The 20,308-nt window shown below is 32.7% G+C and overlaps 1 protein-coding gene across 1 annotated transcript in view; it reads left to right on the top strand.

The window, feature by feature from the left end:
- Positions 1–20,308, top strand: part of LOC149571261 (E3 ubiquitin-protein ligase IPI1-like) — a 132,313-nt gene that overhangs the window by 12,390 nt on the left and 99,615 nt on the right. The gene's annotated exons all lie outside the window — the stretch shown is intronic.

Raw genomic sequence — 20,308 nt, 5'->3', positions numbered from 1 at the left:
GGCATTTTTTTAAGACAATTCTTCCAAGGTGGATAAAATTCATGATTACTTAAAATCCCAAACTAAGTCATGTGGTTAGAGTGCATCATTTTGGGTCATGAAATTTTCCTAAAAAGAAGACTAAAAATAATGCAAAGATTGAAAATTCGAAAATATTCCCAAAAGTGTGAAAATAGTAGAATTCAAAAGGGTCAAAAAGTTTGAAATATTTGGAAGAGTGAAATGTCAAAAAATCAATTGAAAATGGAAAAAGCAAAATTCTTAAGGGATTAGAAAATTTGATTTAAAGCATGCAAACTTGGAAAAGCAAAAATGCTTTTTTTTTGAAAATGCACATTTATTTTGGATCTACATAAAAAATACTAGCAGTCACATGCTTTTGTACATGCAACAAGTGCGCTGATAGGAGATGAGATTTAAGAGAAAAATGTAGAATGAACATTAAATAATGTAAATATAAGTTTTTTAAAAATGAAAATACAAAAATAAAAAGTTAAAGATTAAAACATAAATATAAAATTTATAATATTTAGGAAATTTGAATATTGCTTAAGAAACATGTTCAATAATTTCAATACTCTACAATTAAATTCAATTTATCAAATATGAAAAAAAAATAATAATTAAAAAAAAAAACCCATTAAAAAAATTATTACGGAAAATTAATCAGAGAAATACCAAAAAAAAAAATAGCAACATCTCTAACAAATATTCTATTGACTAAATAAATTATAGAAACTAAAAAACAATATTTAAAAAAAAAACTAAACTAATATAAAAAAATAATTTAAAGTAATTTAAAAACTAAAACATAAATCAATTAAAAAAATTTAAAAGTTTAATAAATAGAGATCACAACATACGAGTAATTATATTTTAAATAAATAAGAAAAGAAAAACAATAGTTGAAAGTGGATATTTAAATTATAATCTTATGTGAACAAATTAGATTATTAATAATTTTTAATTTAAATAGCATAACATTTACTAAAATCTTTTAAATAGATTAATAAATATTATTTATTTAAATTAAAATTTTCTATGAAAAAAAATCATTTAAAAAAACGCATCAAAAACTCTTATGAAAAATTAATAAGAGAAATATAAAAAATAAAATGTCTAATAAATATTCTATTGACTAAATAAATTATAGAAACTAAAAAATAATATTTAAAGAAAAAATTAAACTAATATGAAAAAATAAATTAAAAAAATTTAAAAACTAAAATCTAAATCAATTTTAAAAATCAAAAGTTAACTGAATAGATCACAACATGAGCTAATAATGTGGAGATCACAACTAATAAATAGAAAAAAAAAATCAATAGTTAAAAGTGGAGATAACAACTAATAAATATCAAAACAAGAGTTAAAAGTGGAGGGAGATAAAAACTCGCCGATAAATAATTAATGGGAATGATTTTAAATTTTTCGGCCAAACTCCTGCAAATTTTTCATAAAAATTTAATTAAATAATTTAAAAACTAAAATCTAAATCAATTTTTAAAATCAAAAGTTAACTGAATAGATCACAACATGAGCTAATGTGGAGATCACAACTAATAAATAGAAAAGAAAAAGAATAGTTAAAAGTGGAGATAACAACTAATAAATATCAGAACAAGAGTTAAAAGTGGAGGGAGATAAAAATTGGCTGGTAAATAATTAACGGGAATGATTTTCAATATTTTGGCCAAACTCTTGCAAATTTTTCGTCAAAAATTTAATTTTCGGGAAAAAAGTTCCCACAAATAGCCTATCGGCTATAAAATATTGATTTTATTAATGTTTAATTTATTATTCTTGAATAATAATCCAAAAAAGGTTCAAATTGAGAAAATTGAAAGAAAAGCGTTTTTTTTGTTTTAAATCAATAAATAAATATATATATATATATATATATATATATATATATATATATATATATATATATATGTATGTATGTATGTATGTATGTATGTATGTATGTATGTATGTATTTTTGATAGGTAATATGCCATGAGGCCCAAGATTGTGATGAGGCACCAAAGATCAGAGATGGATAGGTATTGTTGGTGTAGCCCTTACATAAATATCTCATAATTATTTGACCAGTTTTAGTGCCTGTTTTCTTATTTCCAAACTTATAACTTTGCTCTTGATAATTCCTTGTGAATATAACTTGAAAATTAAAGTAGGCTACGATTAAGTTGTTAGGCTACAATCAAGTTATTAGAATGAAAAGAAGTATGCTTCATAATAAAAAAGGAACTTATATCCTATCAACTTTAATTTTAAAATCATTTAGTATATAAGGAAAAGTTTTATATAACCAAAATTATATCACTTATTAACATTAAACTTCCATGATATCAGCTAAATTTAACATGTTTATTTTGACAATAAAAGTTCTAAACCAGTTTTGCTTCAATAATAAGTGTCTAACTTATACTTATCATATTAGCTTGTTTTATTAGAATCTTTTCTCCATCTGGGCCTTTGTTTGCCAGATTATCTGCTTCTTTATTACCTACCCTCTAAATATGTTTTATAATTGTTTTTTCAAATTGATCAACGATGGCCTAGGGCATATTCAAGTTTAGAATTAAGGATCTAATTTGGGTTTTCTCTTTTTCTCAACGCATTTAGAATAATTTGCGAGTCTCCTTCGATAACTATTTTTTTAATACCTATCTCTCTACTTAGAGTTAAGCCTTCTATTAGGGCCTCTAATTCGGCTAAGTTATTAGACATCACTCCTAAATGTTTGGTGTGTTTTGTTATGCACGATCTGTTATTTGAACAAATAATACATCCTAAGCTTGCTAGTTCTGGATTACCTCTAGCTCCATCAAAATTTAATTTTGACCATCTCGTAGGACGAGGTTCCCATTTACCTTCTTTCCTAGTGATCTTATTGGATTTTGTGTATATCATTGGTGGATTAATTAGTTTAAACCAGTCTTGCGCATATCGACATCCCAGTTTGAAAAGGAACCTTTCTCCTTATATGATTTTCTGAGATTATTGTTAGCTACCTCAATAATACAAGCCTCCAATTTATTAAAAAAGATGTTAGATCATATTTTCGATAAATTACTATAAACCTTAGAACAACCATGTTTCAGCCAGCTTATAAAAATATTTAATAGGTTATCGGGGAATGTAGTTTGTCAATTTAGTTTTTTACAAAACCAATACCAACAATTCTTAGCAAAGGGACATTCATAAAGCAAGTGTTTAGATGTTTCATATCTTTTTTGCAAAGAGGGCATCTGGATGGTCCTTCAAGCCCCATCTTAGTAAACCTATCTGCTGTTAGAATTCTCTTTTGAAGAGCAGCCCAAAGGAAGATACCTGCTTTCAGAAGACATGCCAGATCCCAACATAGATTTAGAGGAATGTCAATCTTATCGCATTGTTTAGAATTTATTATTTTTTCATACCCTAGTTTGACTTTATACTTTCTGTCTTTCAAGGCTTCCCAAATTAATATATCTTTCCTATCTTTGTGATTTGTTTGTCTACTTTTTAAAAGTCGATTAAATATGTACTTTTCCTATAATGAAAGCAGAATTTCATTTAGGGTTTTCCATTGCCATCCTCCATACTGATTATCGTTAATATTAATTCTATAATCACTTACATTCTTACCCCACAAAGCTGAAAGGGTGTTTTTGATGTTTAAAAGTAGATTTACACTATTTGGAGAAGGGAGCCCATCCCATGAATCTTTCCAAAACAAAAGCATCCTTCCCTAAACCGATATCCTGAGTTAAGTTATTAGCTATTAATAGGTGTCAGTTCATTATAAAGTTCCAAATTGTTACACTGTTTGGAGGATTTTTAGTCCCAAATAAATACAGAGGATTATTATTTTTTAACTATTTATGATATGAAATTTTGGCCCATTTATGTTTATGTTCTGTAAACATTCTCCAAATAAGTTTTGCCCCTAGCGCCTCATTTTGCGAACTCAAAAGTTTTTATGCCAAGGCCTCCAAATTCTTTAGGTCAACATATTTTTCCTCATTTTATCAAAGCTTGTTTTTTCTTATTTTCAGTACCTTGCCGGAAGAAGTTTTTAAGTTTAGAGTCTAATTTCCTTTTTATGCCTTTGGGTAAGGGAAGACATGACTGTAAAGTTTATTTGATCGTTATTGGTGGAGACTAACTAAATTGTATTTTCAATATCTAAGCAATCTTCAACTTTGATTCTGATTTATATAAGAGTTTACTTGTTTCTTTTATACGTATATATTTTGTACTAATAATAATAACTGTGGTTAAAGCACACAGACTTTCCTTCTTTAGTATTTGTGCTGATTTAATTCAAGTATATATATGTATGCAGTTCTGATTTTATAGACTGAGATTATATTGCCAATTGTTATTGATATATCTCAGCAGATGTAAATGCATATTATATATGCATTGAGACATGATCATGTAGTGGCATGACCCTACGTGGTCATGCCTCAATACATATACAGTACGACTATTGAAAACACCGATTCATATATTATCAGTGATACCACAATATTGATGTGATTAATATTTGAACAATGTCCGAAACACCGATACTCAAACATTATTATTGGTTATATTAAATGCTCGATACAAATGTCATTGGCATTAATACATAGCTGTTTTGAAGGTGATAAGATTATAACCGATACATATGATCGATACTTTGGCATATTAAACAATAAGATTATAGTGTTTTGTGTGTGTGTGTGTGTATTACGATGAGACCTCTATAAATAAATTTATCATCAATTATGAATATTATCATATATATATATATATACTTATGGAGTTTGCTTCAATTTACTATGAGGCTAACAATCTCAACAATGACATATGATAGGTGGGTATGGCCGAAAGTATTGCTTTGATCATAGTCATTCCACCAGCTTTAGTTAACCATTTCCCTTTCCAACTTTCCCTTTTTTTAATCCAAATTTTCTAAAATCGTATTCCAAGCTTTACTTTCTCTAATGCCTCGTTCAAGTTGAATACCAAGGTATTTGCATGGAAAGGTTCCTTTTCTGAATTCCATTATTCTACAAATTTCTCTCTCCACCAACTCTTTAGTATTAATAAAGATAATATTTGATTTGTTAGCATTTACTTTTTGACTTGAAGTTTCCATATTATTATTTATTATTTGCTTAAAATTTGGAGCTTCTTCCAAAGTGCTTTCTCTTGGTAGAATTGTATCATTTGCATATTGTTGATGTGCTATTTTAGGGACCTCCTCAATTACTGTGATTCCTCTGATTTTCCGTTCTATTTGAGCCTTTAATATAGCTCTGCCAAAAGCTTTGCCATAATAATGAAGAGAAAAGGTGATATAGGATCGCCTTGTCTTATTTCTCTAGATATGCTAAAAAAACCTTCAGGGGTACCATTTATGAGAAGAGAGATTTTTGGTTTCGAATAGTAGTTATATATTAAGTCGATCCATTGATGTGAGAATCCAAAAGCTTCGAGTGTTTTGCATAAGAATCTCTAATCCACTTTATCATAAGCTTTCTGAATATCGAACTTCATTAGTATACACCATTCCTTATTAATTTGTACATAATGAATTAATCTTGGATTATGATAATACCATCGAGAATTGACCTATTAGGGACAAAACCTATCTGTTCCTCTGAAATGAGCTTTGGTAGTACTCTTTATGTCGATTAGCTAGTGCTTTTTAGAGTATTTTGTAGATTGTATTACATAAAGCTATGGGCCTAAAATCTCCTATTTCCTTATGTTCAATTTTCTTTGAAATAAAAGCTAGGAATTTATTGTTAATTTCAGTTAGTAGAGATCCAGAGTTCCTACTTTCCATAATAGCCTCTCAAAGGTCGTCTCTATAATATCTCAACATTTATGAGAGAAAAAAGCCTGAGAGCCATCAGGGCTCGAAGATTTATTAGGCTTGAGTTGAAAGAAGGCATCTTTAATTTCTTATTTAAGTTTTTATTATCTTTTGCAGTTGTTATGTTAGGAATAGATCCTAATATCTTATTTTGAGCCATTAAATTTGATGATTCAAAATTATTAAGGATATCTATATAATAATTGACAAAGATTTCTGCTATCTCATTTGGGTTTCCAATTACCCTTCTTGCATTATCTTTAATTTTTGTTATTCTATTAATATTTCTTCTGTTTATAGTATTGTTTTGATTTTTTTTGTGTTTTTGTCTCCTACAATCATGTTTCTCTTGATTTTTGTTTCCAAAATATTTCTTCTTTTGCTAGGGTATTTTCTTGTTTAGCAAGTAATTCTTTTTCTTTGATATATTTTTCATTAGCCATTCCTACGTTGATGATTTCTTCGTTTAGATTTTTCAATTCTTCTTTGTTCTCTAATTTATCTTTAAAAATGTCGTAAAAATGATCTTTATTGCATTTTAAATTTTTTTCTTTTAACGATTTCAGTTTTGCTATAAAATAAAACATTCTTGATCCGTCAAATTTCTCTTCATGCCACCATTGGTTTATATGATTAAGAAAACCTTTACCTAGAAAGCACTTTTTTTTACACTTAACTGGATTTCTTGATGGATTTTTTTGATTCACCTATTTCTAGTCTAACCTGATAGTGATCAGAACTTGCATTATGGAGGATGACTGCATTGAAAGGATGATTAAAAGAGATTAAATTTTTTTAAAATATAAATCTGTCCAATCTTTATGCTATATTACAGAAGCCAACTCGTCGATTGTTCCATGTGAAGACCCCGTTAGATGTTGGAATCTCAATGAGGTTATCTTTTGCGAACCATACTTTGCAAACCATACTTTGAAATCTTACATAACCTGGTTAATGGTTTTAGATCCACCTGCTTTTTCTCCTAAATCTAGAATTGCTTTAAAATCTCTCCCAATGAAAAACATTTTCTTGTGTATAACCTCTAAATAATTGCTAATCTCATTCCAAGTTTCTTTCTTAATCGTTGATGGTGCTGACCCATACACATTGATAAGTAGGAATTGAATTTCAATTTTGAAGCTTTTTACTCTCCCCCACATCCAATTCTCGTTGCATAGAAGTTGAATGAAATCTACCCTTTTAGGGTCCCATATAATACAAATCCCACATGAGGGCCCTATTGAATCAATTAGTTATGTTTTCCAAGAACCTAGGTTTATATTAAATTTTCTTCCCTTTGTTAAGTTTTGATTCCTGTATAAAAACATCTGATTCAAATAATGTTAAATTGTGCTTGAGTAAGCGCTTTTTGGTAGGGGCATTTAGGGCCCTAACATTCCATGTAGTCAACTTCATGGCTTTGTGGGAAGGAACTTCCCCTTCCCTACATTCATAAGAATGTTAATCTTTTTTTGATTGCTAGCCAATCCTCTAGCTGCTCTAAGTTCAGCTAAGGATTTTCTTCTGCTTTTTTTGATTTGTTTTCCACATATTGGATATTCTAAACCGTGTAAGTTTACCATAATACTAAGATTGTCTAAAGTTTTCCTAGTGTTCTGCACACTTGCAGCAATGGATTCATCTTCCATATTATCTGAATGTTCTTTTTTTATTTCTTTGATAATTTTGTTACTAAATCCTCTATCATGCTCGTCCTTTTCTTTGGCTATATTTTTCTTTTATTTGACTATTCTCACCATTTATTTTAACTATATCTTGTTGAAATTCTTCTAATCCTTGAATCTCGAAACTCCTCCCAAATTTGGAATTTTTCTACTTTGTTCCTATTAGATTATCCAAGCCCCATTTCTCTGATATTTCTTCTTGATTTATCAATTTAGTTTCCCTTAAAAATGTCTCACCTCAATAGTAATTTATGTACAATCACCTTCTCTTTTCTCTGCTTTTTCTCAAGAAGGTGGATTAGATTTCATTTCCTTTTGTTTTACATTATTATACTTTTTTATTGTTATTATATCCAATTATTTATCTTCCCCTATTCCTACACCAGTGCCTATGATTGTGTTTTTATCTAATATTGATTCACTATTCCCCTTCATATCTGTTAAATTGTGTTTTGCTATATTATCCTGTAAGTCCTCATCTTCAAATTCTTCCTTATCCATTTCCATGATTCTTTCAATTAACCATATTTTTTCTTTCATCTTTTCTTCACTTTCTTCATCTTCTTCTTCAACGTTGTGAACCTCAGGGAAATCTTCTTCATCTAAGTCGACTTCATCCAAAGGAATGAGGAATTCTAGTCAATCCTCTATATTTACTTTGTTCAATGTTGTTTCCTTAACTTCTGTTAATTGATTTTGAATATCTTTTGTTTTAATTTCACTCTTTTCAAGATTAGAAGTAAACTTTTTCTCCTTTTTCCCTTCTTTTCCTTGTTGGTTACCTATGGTATTTTCTTCTTCAAGGAAATGTCTACCTCCTATTGGTGTTTGCTATAACTTATATATTCTGATTCTTTCTTGATTTTTCCTTTTTCAGATTAGTAACCCCATTATCTTGTTGCCCTTCTATTTCCCGAGTTTCCTTTCTTGCGTTCTCTACTTCTACATCTTGTAATGTTTAATTGATATCTTCCAAATTGATCTCTTTTTCTAACGCCCTAGGTTGTTTTCTCTTTTTTTGCTTTTTATTCCTTATTCTTTCCCCCCTTACCATTTCTGTTTTCTTCCTTGTGCCACTAGGAATACTTTTCTGAGATTGGTATCATCTGGAAATGTTCTAAATCATTCAGATTGGGAGTCTCTTGTTATTTTATTCTGAGAAGCGTCTTCTTCTGGATCCTTGTTGATATACCCTATCAAGCTAGTATTTTCTTCTTCTACTCTATTAATCTCCTCATGTTCCAATATTTCACCACTTCAAAATTTAGTTATCTTATCTATCTGAGCTTCAGTTTCTTAGATATAAATTATCTCATTATTTGATCCATCCTGTCTGTTTTTGAGATTCTCATTGAGTCCTTCCTCTGTTTTTAAAGGCTGATTTCGATCTATACTTGCTTGTTTTGGACTTTTGTCTGTCTTTTGTGGTTGTGATCTAAAATTATGTATTTGATCTTTCTTACTTTGTTTGGATCTATTATCTGCTATCTCACTTTGGCTTAGTGTCTGGAAGTGCTATTTATGGGCTTTGTCCCATAGGATGAGCTGATCACTAATATCATTATGGATAAGCATTATGTCATGCATCAATTTGCTGTGAATGATCAGATTTGCCTTAATATCTTCTATAAATAAATTTTGTTGTTTACAAAATTCGCATTTTTGTAATCTGTTGATATTTTCCTCAATACTATTGTTTCCATATTTTCTGCCACTATTGCCCCATTTTCTATGTCCACTACTGGGTAGCATATTTCACTAGCAAGATTTGTTTTTTGCATACTTCAATTTTCTGCCTTCTCTATTGCTAGTGAGTTTTGGTGACCCAAATTGTCGGATAAAAGTTTTCTTGTCTGAGGTTTATTCCTTTTGTTGATTGATGGAAACACATGTTTAAGATTTGTGTTCCTTTAAATAAACCTTGGAATTGTTGTCCTATTAGATTCTATTATGATTATTTATTGGATATGTCCCTCATATTTTTCAAATTTTATTTTGTAAATTGATTGGTTTGTGATAATTTTAATAGGCTTAAATTTTTTCCAGCTTTACTTCCAAATAGATAAATTTTTTGATGTCGTTTGAATTTAAATAGTTAGATTCGATTCCTATGAGTTCACCTATGGTGGATTCTATACTGGTAAAGATTTGGAAACAAGCTAGCTCTACTGGTAAAGATTTGATGTATACCCAAGTTGGGGATCGTATTTTGTTTACTGAAGAATCACTAAAATTTGGCTCCCATTTTAAGAATTTAACATTGAAGCCTTTATAAAAACATAAAGATTCTGAAAGAATTTCATCCCTAATAGATTTACTTTTACTTTGAAGATATACCAAATGCTTGGACACGGTTGATAGACTTGTTCCCCACATAAGTCTTCCAACCATTTTGCTAGATTAGGATCTCTTGAATCCGGGTCATTCCAATATGTGAAAAGTCCCAAACTTTCGCACTACATCCAACGGTTCTTACTGTAATTGTTATTTATGGTTAAAAATCTATCCTTTCTATCCTTGCTGTTCTTGTTGGAACTTGAAAAGTCATTAATCCCTCCAAATGCCTACTTATTGTTTGGAGAATTTTCTTGATACTTGTTAGTCGTAGATCTTTTAAGACTTGTTGAGTGGCCTTGGATTGGGATTACAATTGGAAAAATCCCTCCTATGCGGTAGTATGTATGTCATAGTAGATACCTTAATATCCAAATGAGTTGGGTGGACTTTATTGCCCTTGTCTTGGTTACCATGAACAATTTCTTGTGATTTCTCTGTATTAGCTATTCCAATTAGGGATTTCATGCTCATTTCATCAGTTGCATACCAACGTCCATCTATTTTCCTTGCTTTGTTTAATATTATTTGAGGGGGCAACATCAGGAATAGATTGTTGCCTCCATGGACGCGCTCTCCCCTTTGCTCAAATTTGCAACAATCTTCCTCGGCAATCTAGCATTCCCAACTTGAACTTCTTTAGTTTTCAGGTCTAGGGTTTCATTCCTTAAAATTTTTGTCGGTGTTGCTCCAATTTTGAATCTATTCTTTAGTTTTTCTTGTGGAAAGCTTTTGATTTGGATGTAATTTTCTACTGTAACCCTTGGCAATGGATTACATTTGTGATCAGGATTGCCAATTGGGATCTCATTCATCTTTGTATATGGCGGCCGCCTGGGATTAAGGCTTTTTTGTGCCCTTGATTTGTTTTTTCTCTGTACCAAAATCCACCCCTTATTTTGATCTCTATCTGTTAGCTCCCACCAGGGGATTTTGGAGGATCCTTGACATCACTTCTCTTCTTTGTTTGAAGGGATATGTTTCCATCATTCGGTTTTGCTTGTGTAACCATTGCCGTCTTTCCTCATGATGTTTAACTAATACTTCGAAGTTGTTTCTGCAACCTACTGGATCAACCTCTTGATTCATATAAAACCTTTTTCTTCCTTGAATTGTCGCTGGATCTCACACTGCGTGGGATTTCTGTTTGGGTTAGGGTTATTATTTAACCTCTTTCTTGTTTTGGTCTATTAGGATTTGATTTTATATCTCTGCTAATTGCATCAAATTTGTTGCATAATGGAAGATTGTATTTGGTAAGCTGAAAATATGAAAATTGTTTATTTAAACTTTCATGTCTGCGAGAAGAGCTACTTTCAAATCATTATGTTTTAATCGGGCTCTCTGCTCATTTTTTTGGATTTACATAAAATTAAATATTGATTTTATTACTATATATATTTTTCCGTAATAATATTTAATTTGTTGTTCTTGAAAAATGATAGAAAAAGAAAGGTTAAAATTGAGAAAATTGAATGAAAAACAAATTTTTGCATTGAATCAAGCAATTAATTAAATATTAATTTTTTAAGGAATATTTAATCAATTAATTTCAAAAAAAAATTCAAACTGGATAAATCAGGACATAGCTTCCTCATGAAGCTAAAAGTATCAAATTGGCAACTTATTGAAAAGTGGGAGAAAAATAGTGACAAGTGGCACAAAACTTTCCATAATGGAATCTTTGAAACCAAGTAAGGCAATTGCCTAATTCTAGCCCATAGTTTTGTTGATAACAATTATTCAGCTGTATATTGTTGTTGATGTTACACAAATGTTATACTCTAATCGAGCATTCCCAATTGGAACCGAGTTCAGAAGACTCTAGTGTACGCTGAGCATAAGTTCAGAAGAAGAGAAGTTCAGGGATTCCTGTGTAAACCAAGTTAGGTCGATTACCAAAGTAGTTCTGTGTAAACCGAGTCAGGTCTATTACCAAGGAGTTCAGTATAACCGAGTGACCCAGTTTTAGCTGACCTTCAACATATTAGTTTTATCTATTAGTTAATTTTTGTAAGCTGACTCAGTGGATGTTATTTATTTATTTGAAAGGGTATTTAAGCCGACTTGACATTTTGTTTCATATATATGAAAGGTCGAGTAGTAGATTGAAAAATGAGAAAGTGATGACGAAGATAAGATGTGAATAGAGAAGGATATCTGATTAAGAGCAGAGTATCCAACGAGCTGCAAAGAATATTCTGATTATGGAGGTCCCAGAGGATAAGCTAGAATAGTGATCTGGATCTACAATTTAGTTGCTTCATAAATCAGATCAATCATTGTTACTCTTTAACAATTGTAGCAGTGAAGAAATCTCTTAACAAAGTTGACTTAATAGTCATTTTGCAAATCCTCTAACTAGGTGGCATTTCTAGATTAAAGTGTCTTAAGACCTTTAACAAGGCCACTCCTAATAGGGTGATTTAAATTCTTTAACAAGGTCACACCTAACAGTGTGTTTTGTAACCTTTAACAGGGTTGGCTCCTAACAGGGATCACTTTAGAAGAGTGAAAAGTTGTAACTAATTGCATTTGTGGTTTTTGCAAATTGGGGTTTCCATGTTAAATCTTGGTGTCTCATGTGTTCATGTTATTTGCTTACTGCTTTATCTTTCTGCAACTGAGTTACTAAAGGTTAATACACATTAATATAACAGATTGCTTTGTTAATTGAGTGACAGTAAATATCTAGTTCTAACCGAGCCGTGAGTTTAAAGGAAGTTTGTATTGACATCTAAGGGATTTGGAATTGTTTTAGTGGTAACTGATTCACCCCTCCCCTCTTAGTTACTCTTATATTTCCAACAAGTTTTAAAAGCAACTTTTGAGAAGAATAGTCTATATAAGAAACCTATTTATTCTTTCATTTTCACACAAAAAGTTGATGAGCAAAAGGTGAAATTTCAAAAGGCCCATCCGAAAGACTTTGAAGAATTTTCTACAAGAGAACATGAAGATACTCAGAATCCTTGAGGGGAGAGAGAAATATTCATGATTCTTGAGGAAAGCGTATAAAGTGAATTTCGAGGAGAAATTTGGAAATCTTGACATATTTCCAAAATCATCTTTTGGGAGGAATTATCTCTGCCATTTTATGCTTTTTGCATATTCTTATGTATGAATGTTTTACTGATTTCTAGGAAAGAGAAATGGTAAAACTCTGAAGAACAAGCGAGACTAGATGACAAATGATAAAGAATGAGAAATCAAAGATCCTTTCAAAATGGGTAGAAATAGGAGATACAAGCCTTGGTAGCCTCAATATGAAAGAATTCAACAAAAGGATGTTTGGGTACAAAGACCATCAAACTACAAACTTGGCCACCAGGATCATGAACAACAGAAATGTTGGTGCAGCCAGTTTCTCTCCCGCCATCCAGCATTCGGAGTTGATTGTGGAATGTGCTAAACATTATAGTCCCAGAGAGAGAACAATGGAGGATTCAAATGGAAACATTCTTGCAGATTTTTCTCCATTATACATGTCTGAAGTATTTGGAATTCCTTCATCCTCAAGGATGGTGACAAAGACATAGGAGCAGGCACTTAGAGTCTACACTGTTGGGATTCAGTTTTGTGAGGAACTCTTTAGTTGGAAGAAGTTGGGATTGCATTTTCGAATTTCCATAGGAGAAGGAAAAACTGAGATATGCCCATGTTTGAAGGCAACAAAGAGATCAACCAATGAACTTCACTTCTTCCCATCTTCCACTTTATCCGAAAAGGTTTGGTTTTGATTACAACAAAGATCAAATCGGTAGCGGGATAAAAGTACCAACATAAAGTTAACCTCGAGGATTTTTGGGCAAATGCTAGAGATGAGCACAAAATTAGAAAGAGGATGCATTCAAGATTGTCGTTAAACATGGTTAGAGATTGCAACATATTTCAAGTTCCTGATGAGATGGTGGACCTAGATGTAGTGCAAAAGGGATTCTATTTGGAGAGTACAATTCATCCATGCGAATGGCAAGGGAAGGAGGTCACAAGTCTTAACATATTGTCGAAGCCAGTCTTGGATTTCACAAAGTGGTGGATTGAACAAAAGCTCAACAAACTAGTTGTGGTGCAGGGCACCTAGGCCTATCCTTCTTAAAGAGTTGTGGTTTGTTTTGCTTGTGATGTAATAAGGATGTTATGTGTTAACACCATCCATTTTGTGTGTGTTTTAACCTCTTGTCTGGTTAAGGCTCTCTGTGGTCACTCTATAAGGCAAGAGAGTCCTTAGTCTTGCCCACTAGGTTGAGTTTTCTTGGTTTTTAAGTGTTTTGGTGTTCAATAATGGAAAACAAGTTTGTTTTCACCTTAGACATACATTCCCTACCATTCCTAAAGGTTTGGGATCATTTGGTGTCCATTAGGATAAAAAATGCAAAATTTGTCATATTTGACAAGAAATTGCAAATATGCAAAAATGCAATTTTGGAAAAGTTGTCAACAATGTCTTTTTGGCCTCCCAACATTCATAACCATCAAAAGTTCATTCGAACTGATTGGATGAAGGTGTTTAAGACATATTTTGTCCTCATAACTGATCATCAAGATGTACGGAAGAATCAACGTTTTATGAATGGAAAAACCTATTTTCTGGAGCAAATTTGTCTTGTATGAGTCTGTATGGATTGATACGAATAGATGATGCACATGTGAAGTTGGATACCTATGTTACCTTTCATTTGCAATTGATTTGGTTGAATTTGTTTGAGTTTGGGGGTAGTTATAGCAATTTCTCTGACTGCGGGTTTGAAACCTTCATTTCAAGGGTTTGAAGCCAAGAAATGGCCTTAACTTCAATTTCACCGTTGGAAATTGATGTCCTTCGGTGAAATGCAAATAGGTAGATTGGATTTTATGACTTCAAAGGCTTAGGACAGGAAAAGCCCATTAGCCACTTCAAACTAAATATGACTGTATTTAGCCTTAGAATGCGCCGTTTGAGCAAGTAATCAGCATTAGAGGATTGTGGGTCAGGTTTTCTGGATGGAACAGTTCATTCTTGGTCTGTAGGAGGTCACCAAACCAATAGATCAGTTTTATGCACCCAATGAAGGCAGTTCTAGCAAGCCATAGCCTAATATGATCACCTAGGTTAGAGTGCTGTTTGCAATTGCTTTGTATTGCTGGAGTGAAACTGATGGTTTCTGTTTGGGGGAAAGTAAGGAATGTGTTTGAACTTGTTATGTCCATTCTAAGAAGTCTTGAGGCCACAATCTCAACCTAGTTTGGAGAGAAGTCACTAGGAGAGACTTAGTCTACAAGTAGGCTAAAAGCCACAAATCAGCAATATAGGCAGTCAGCCTTTAGATGGGAAGTTTGGCGATTGAAACCAGCATAAAATTCTTCTTTTGAAACCAGCATAGGATACTCTAAGCCTTGGGTCAGTTCATTAAGACTTATAGTGCCTTGGAGAAGAGTAGGAACCAAGAGTTGAAGTAGCAACCTAGAAGAAGGAAAGTAGAAGTTTTGCATCAGCACACTGATCTATATCAGAGGGTTGGCTTGGAAAGAAGCTTCTATTGTGCGACTCTGCATCAAGTGGTATCAAAGCCACTAAGACTGTTGGGAAGAACAAGATGGTAGAAGGAGAAGATATCCCTTTGAAGATAACCAATATTGAATTGGCAAAAATAGTGAAGGAACAGAGGGTTATGAGCTATTAAGATAATAGAGATTTCATTGAAGCTTGGTGAATACTCGATGTGTCTTGGTGCTTGCCTGTTCTCTTAAATTCCCTCATTTAGATATAGTTTAGTTTAGGTAAATTGTTGTGATTGCAACGGAGAAGATGATGGTGTCTTGATGAATTCCTTTGGTTCACACTTTTGACGTTTTAGTGATTCTAAATTGTTGTGCGAAGTTAGCCTTAACGCCTTGAATGCATATGTTTAACTTCACTCATTCATATACATTGTTCTTTATGATGGTGTATGTGGTGGAATGAAAATCTTTTGCATAACCTTTGAAGATTGCACCAATTCATGTGTAGTTGTAGTATAACTTGGCGAAGCAAAGTTCGGTAAGTTAAAGAATTTGTCCACCAAGAGTACCCTTTGTTGTCATCACCACCCTTAGGATGAGAATAGAACCCCTAAACCATGACCCATTTCATTTCCACATATTTTGTGAAAAATCTAAAAAGTAGTTGATTCCAAAAGCTTTCGATAGCTCCAATATCCAGTATGACTTGAAATGAATCTGTAAATATTCATAAGGCCCCTTGTGATCATTAACAAATCACATCAACCACCGAGCTTATCCATAGTCAAGACCCGATGTTGAAGGGACCTTAGAGTCATTGTATGATCTTGCATTCTTAGTATATGCGAGACTTGTTCAAGAGAGGATACGATATTCTAGTATTTTGTTCTATTGTTTGGTGGGTCATAAAACATTCAGCAACATTGGGTCCATGGTTGGTTTGGGCAGGGTCCATGCCATGGATTGTGGGTCCTAAGTCTTTTGGACCCATGAGTACACTTAGTTCATGTTTTAGACCTTGCCTAGATTTGTAGGGACCTGAGAGGACCTCTAAGGACCCTAAAGAGACCTCGTGCAGACCCACAACCCATGAGGCCAAAAAGTATGTTTAAAACACAAAACGTTTTTATTATATATATATATATATATATCCTAGTTACCAGATTTGTTCATCCGAGCCCTGAATCAGATCTTGGTTTGTACGAGGTCTGGATTTGTGAACCGGATCGTGTTGGGTCCGTGTAGGGTCAATATTTGACCCCGTGGATTTGTCTGTATTTGCGTACTGCAAATTTGGACGAATCCACATAGTAAAATCTGAATCCTGTACAAATCCACATGGACTTGCTCGAATCCAACACGAAGCCACGTGAATCCGTTCGAATTCGTCAAGAATGCCCAAGGACCCATAGACCAAACTTGGATTAAATATTCTTAATGTATATATATTTTTATATATAATGCACACACATATACTCACAAATCATAATGGAAAAATTAAAAAATCACGAATCCACAAATTGGATTCTCGAACCCAAATTTGACTTCGAATCCGAATCGACATCTACCATATATATATATATATAAGCTGTACCATTCAATTTTAAATTATATAAAATTGTAGATTACTAATGGCACTGTTATACGATTTTGGCTTATTGCATTATGTATTATTTTCAAGCAGAATTGTTGTTGTTATCTTTCCTTGCCTGTAAATCATTAGCTTGTCATACCAAAATGATATAAGATGCAATCAGCCAAACTGGTATAACAACACCATTAGTAAACTACAATTTGATATAATTTAAAATTAAATGGTACAACTCATACAAATATATATGTATGTGTGTATATTAAAGCCCACCATTAATAAAATAAAATATGTGACACTAAATATTAATTGTAATTGATTTAGGCAAAAGTCTACAACGCATAGGTAAAATTGCGAACCTTTCATCGGGGAGGTCTTGGGTTCAAATCTACTTGAGATTAACACATAATAATAATTAATCTTAACAATAATAATAAAATAATAATAAATAATAAATAATCTAGGCTTCGGCCGATACCTATCAGAAAAAAAAAAAAGAAGTGGTATTTTTTGTGTTGAAAATCATGAGATTGGTCAATTTAAGTCGAGGGTTTCTGTTCATGTCTGAAAGAGGTGCCATTTTCCTCTGCTGTCATCATTTCCTGCCTGTGTTCATTTATTTTCTTGTGGATTTTTTCAAGGAAAATTGCACAATATCTGAATAATTTCCCAAAGTGAAAAATTATGTTGTTTTTTGTTTGCTGATTTCTCCATGCCAGTATTCCTGCATTGGCCACATTTTCATGCTTTGCATCTTTTCTTGTCTGTCTAACCTCTGTATTTCCACTCATGCATGTTTCTCTGTGTTCTGTTCTAGTTTTTTCAAGTTAGTGTTTCAAGGTTGGAAATACCCATGTTTTGTTGTATCGAGAAAAGTTGTGATGATTGCCCTTGTTGAAGATTTTTGCACAATTTTGGCAAAATTGTGTCTTGTACTTGCTCCTTCAAAAACACACTGCTCCTCAGAACCCACAGCTAGGGATTTTTTGGGTATTCAGTCTTTTGAATAATAACTTATTTGCAATTCTGTCTTCTTGGTTGGTATTGAAACCTTGGCCAGGCACCGCATACTGCAGCAAGGCATTGAGCCCATCGTCATTCTTCCTTCGCACTCCTAATTCTGTCTCCTTGGTTGGTATTGAACCCTTGGCCAGGCACCACATACTGCAGCAAGGCATCGAGTCCGTTTCCATTCTTCCTTCGCACTCCTAGACACTACCTTCCTCATGTCATCAATGGTGGAGAATTCAAGCCCTCAAGCACAGAACATAGAAGATATATGTGTGTTGGTTTGGAATTTGTGGGTGGCAATAAAATACCCAATTCCCAATATATCTCACAACATGATCATGAAGAAAGGGTCGTCCGTCATGAACGCACACTTTAACCTGTCCATGGAAACATGACCTCAGAAGGGCATCTTCTGTTTGGATGGATTGAACCTGAAGTTTGCCTCCATCTGCAGACTTTCACCATATGATACCACCAAGTGTAATGCAAATGGGCAATGGTTTCCTCTGTGCAGAGTGAACAATAAGTTAATAATTCACTGTCCTCTCAATCTTACCAAGTCTCAGTCCACATTCTTTGGCATTCAATGCTTGTCATCTCAACTCAATACCAGTGTCCTCTGCCAATGGAATTTTCAAACCTTTTTCATTTCCTATTTCGTATATAAGAGCAAAAATCGTGAAGTCCAAAATCCATTGTTTGTTATTTATCCTAAATGGTAGAGATGTTAACAGTGTCTCTGATTATCACACTCAAACATTTGCTCCACAGTAGCTTATTTTAGGTCATGGCTCCAGTGAGTAAACTATAGCTTGTAGGTCCATGCCAAGTAAATCCAATTTGCTTAAGACTTTTTTCGGAGAATTATGAAATCTGGTCCACAAGACAAGTCAAGGATTATTATTTATTGATTCTAGGTGGGATTTATTGTTTTAAGGTGCATAGCAGGCATGCTTGGAAGTGGATGCTGAAGCATTTGGATGGTCCATGCTCTTTGGGTGGCCTGCAGATACGTGCAGGAAGTGCTCAGTGGAATTTGATGTTTGAAAGCTCTGCATTTTATTCTTAGGATTGTTATTTCCCTTGTCATACTTCTTCATCTGTTCTTTCAGAAACTGAAAGTTTTGCCACTGGTTCTTATCCAGTTTTCTTTTCTGCAACTATAAATTCTTATTGTCTAGTAGTAGTGATTAATCCTGTTCGCTCGTTAATTTTTTAATTTTCATTGTTAACATGAACAATCACCATTTGTTTCCTGCATACTTTGGTATCAGATTTTTATACAAATGTTTTACCACCAGATGTTGTCAAGTAGGGAAAATGCCTTCTAAGCTCCCTCAGTGCTACATGTTTTAGTTTTCCAATTTTCTCCATCCCTAGTTTTTCTGCCATCTTAGGCTTTTGAGGTGATTGTTAGAGGCAACAAACAATAGTTAACTTGCCACTTAATGTTGATAATCCTTTTACATGGCATAAGCCTTTTCCTTATTCTCGCCTTGTAATAAGTATCATTTATTGTCAGGACAGTATTTTTTGCAGTTACATCCATTCTCTTCTGGTTTTTAAGTTTGGAGTTGACCTATCTAATATGAAATATCTTGAATCTTGATCAAATGGTGAAGTATCATACTATGAAATGATTGATTTTTGTATATCATACATGTGTATTTAAGAACATTGATGTGTTGTTTATGTGACGGAGGATCTTGTTGTTCTACTTTTTATCTTTCTGGGACATGATTATCGGAAGTTGTTTAGTTGGGTTATAGATATTATCTCTCATATAAATATACAGCATGCTCTTTTACGTTATTGGCATATCTTTTATATTCATGGCCCCCTTTGAGCAAATTTTATGGTTTTCCATATTTTCAGAATGCGCTTAATGTACATGTTGAAATAAAATGCTAGATGTCTCTTTTTATATTTCATGAGACAAAGAAAATCAGCTTGTATCTTGTGGTAATTTTGTGTTTTTCCGGGAAAACAGAAGTGTCATTTGAGACAGAGTGTTTCTATGAGAATTTTGTGATGGGGGTTGAGAATAACATCAATAGGTCCTTTAAAAAGGGTTGTGTTAATTTGGGTAGAACTGGCATTACATACTACACCAGTTTTGAATAGGAGAGGTATGATGATGATAGAGCTTTGCATTTAGCTGACAGGTAGCAAGAACAAAGCACCTTAATGTTTGTGTATTGAATTACATTTTTGGTGCTCATTGTCATTATTTATTGAAATGTTACTAAACTATGATCAAGACTCAATATTATCAGATATTCTTAGATGTTTCTATAAGGTAAACTATAGTTTATTTGCTTGCAGTTGGACTCAACATTGGAATATTTG

The sequence above is a fragment of the Cupressus sempervirens genome, chromosome 2 (assembly GCF_028749045.1).
Source record: "Cupressus sempervirens isolate cs-2001-9-10 chromosome 2, ASM2874904v1, whole genome shotgun sequence".
Classification (NCBI taxonomy): domain Eukaryota; kingdom Viridiplantae; phylum Streptophyta; class Pinopsida; order Cupressales; family Cupressaceae; genus Cupressus; species Cupressus sempervirens.
Note: the sequence above shows the minus strand (reverse complement) of the source record. Positions and strands in the feature narration are given on the sequence as shown.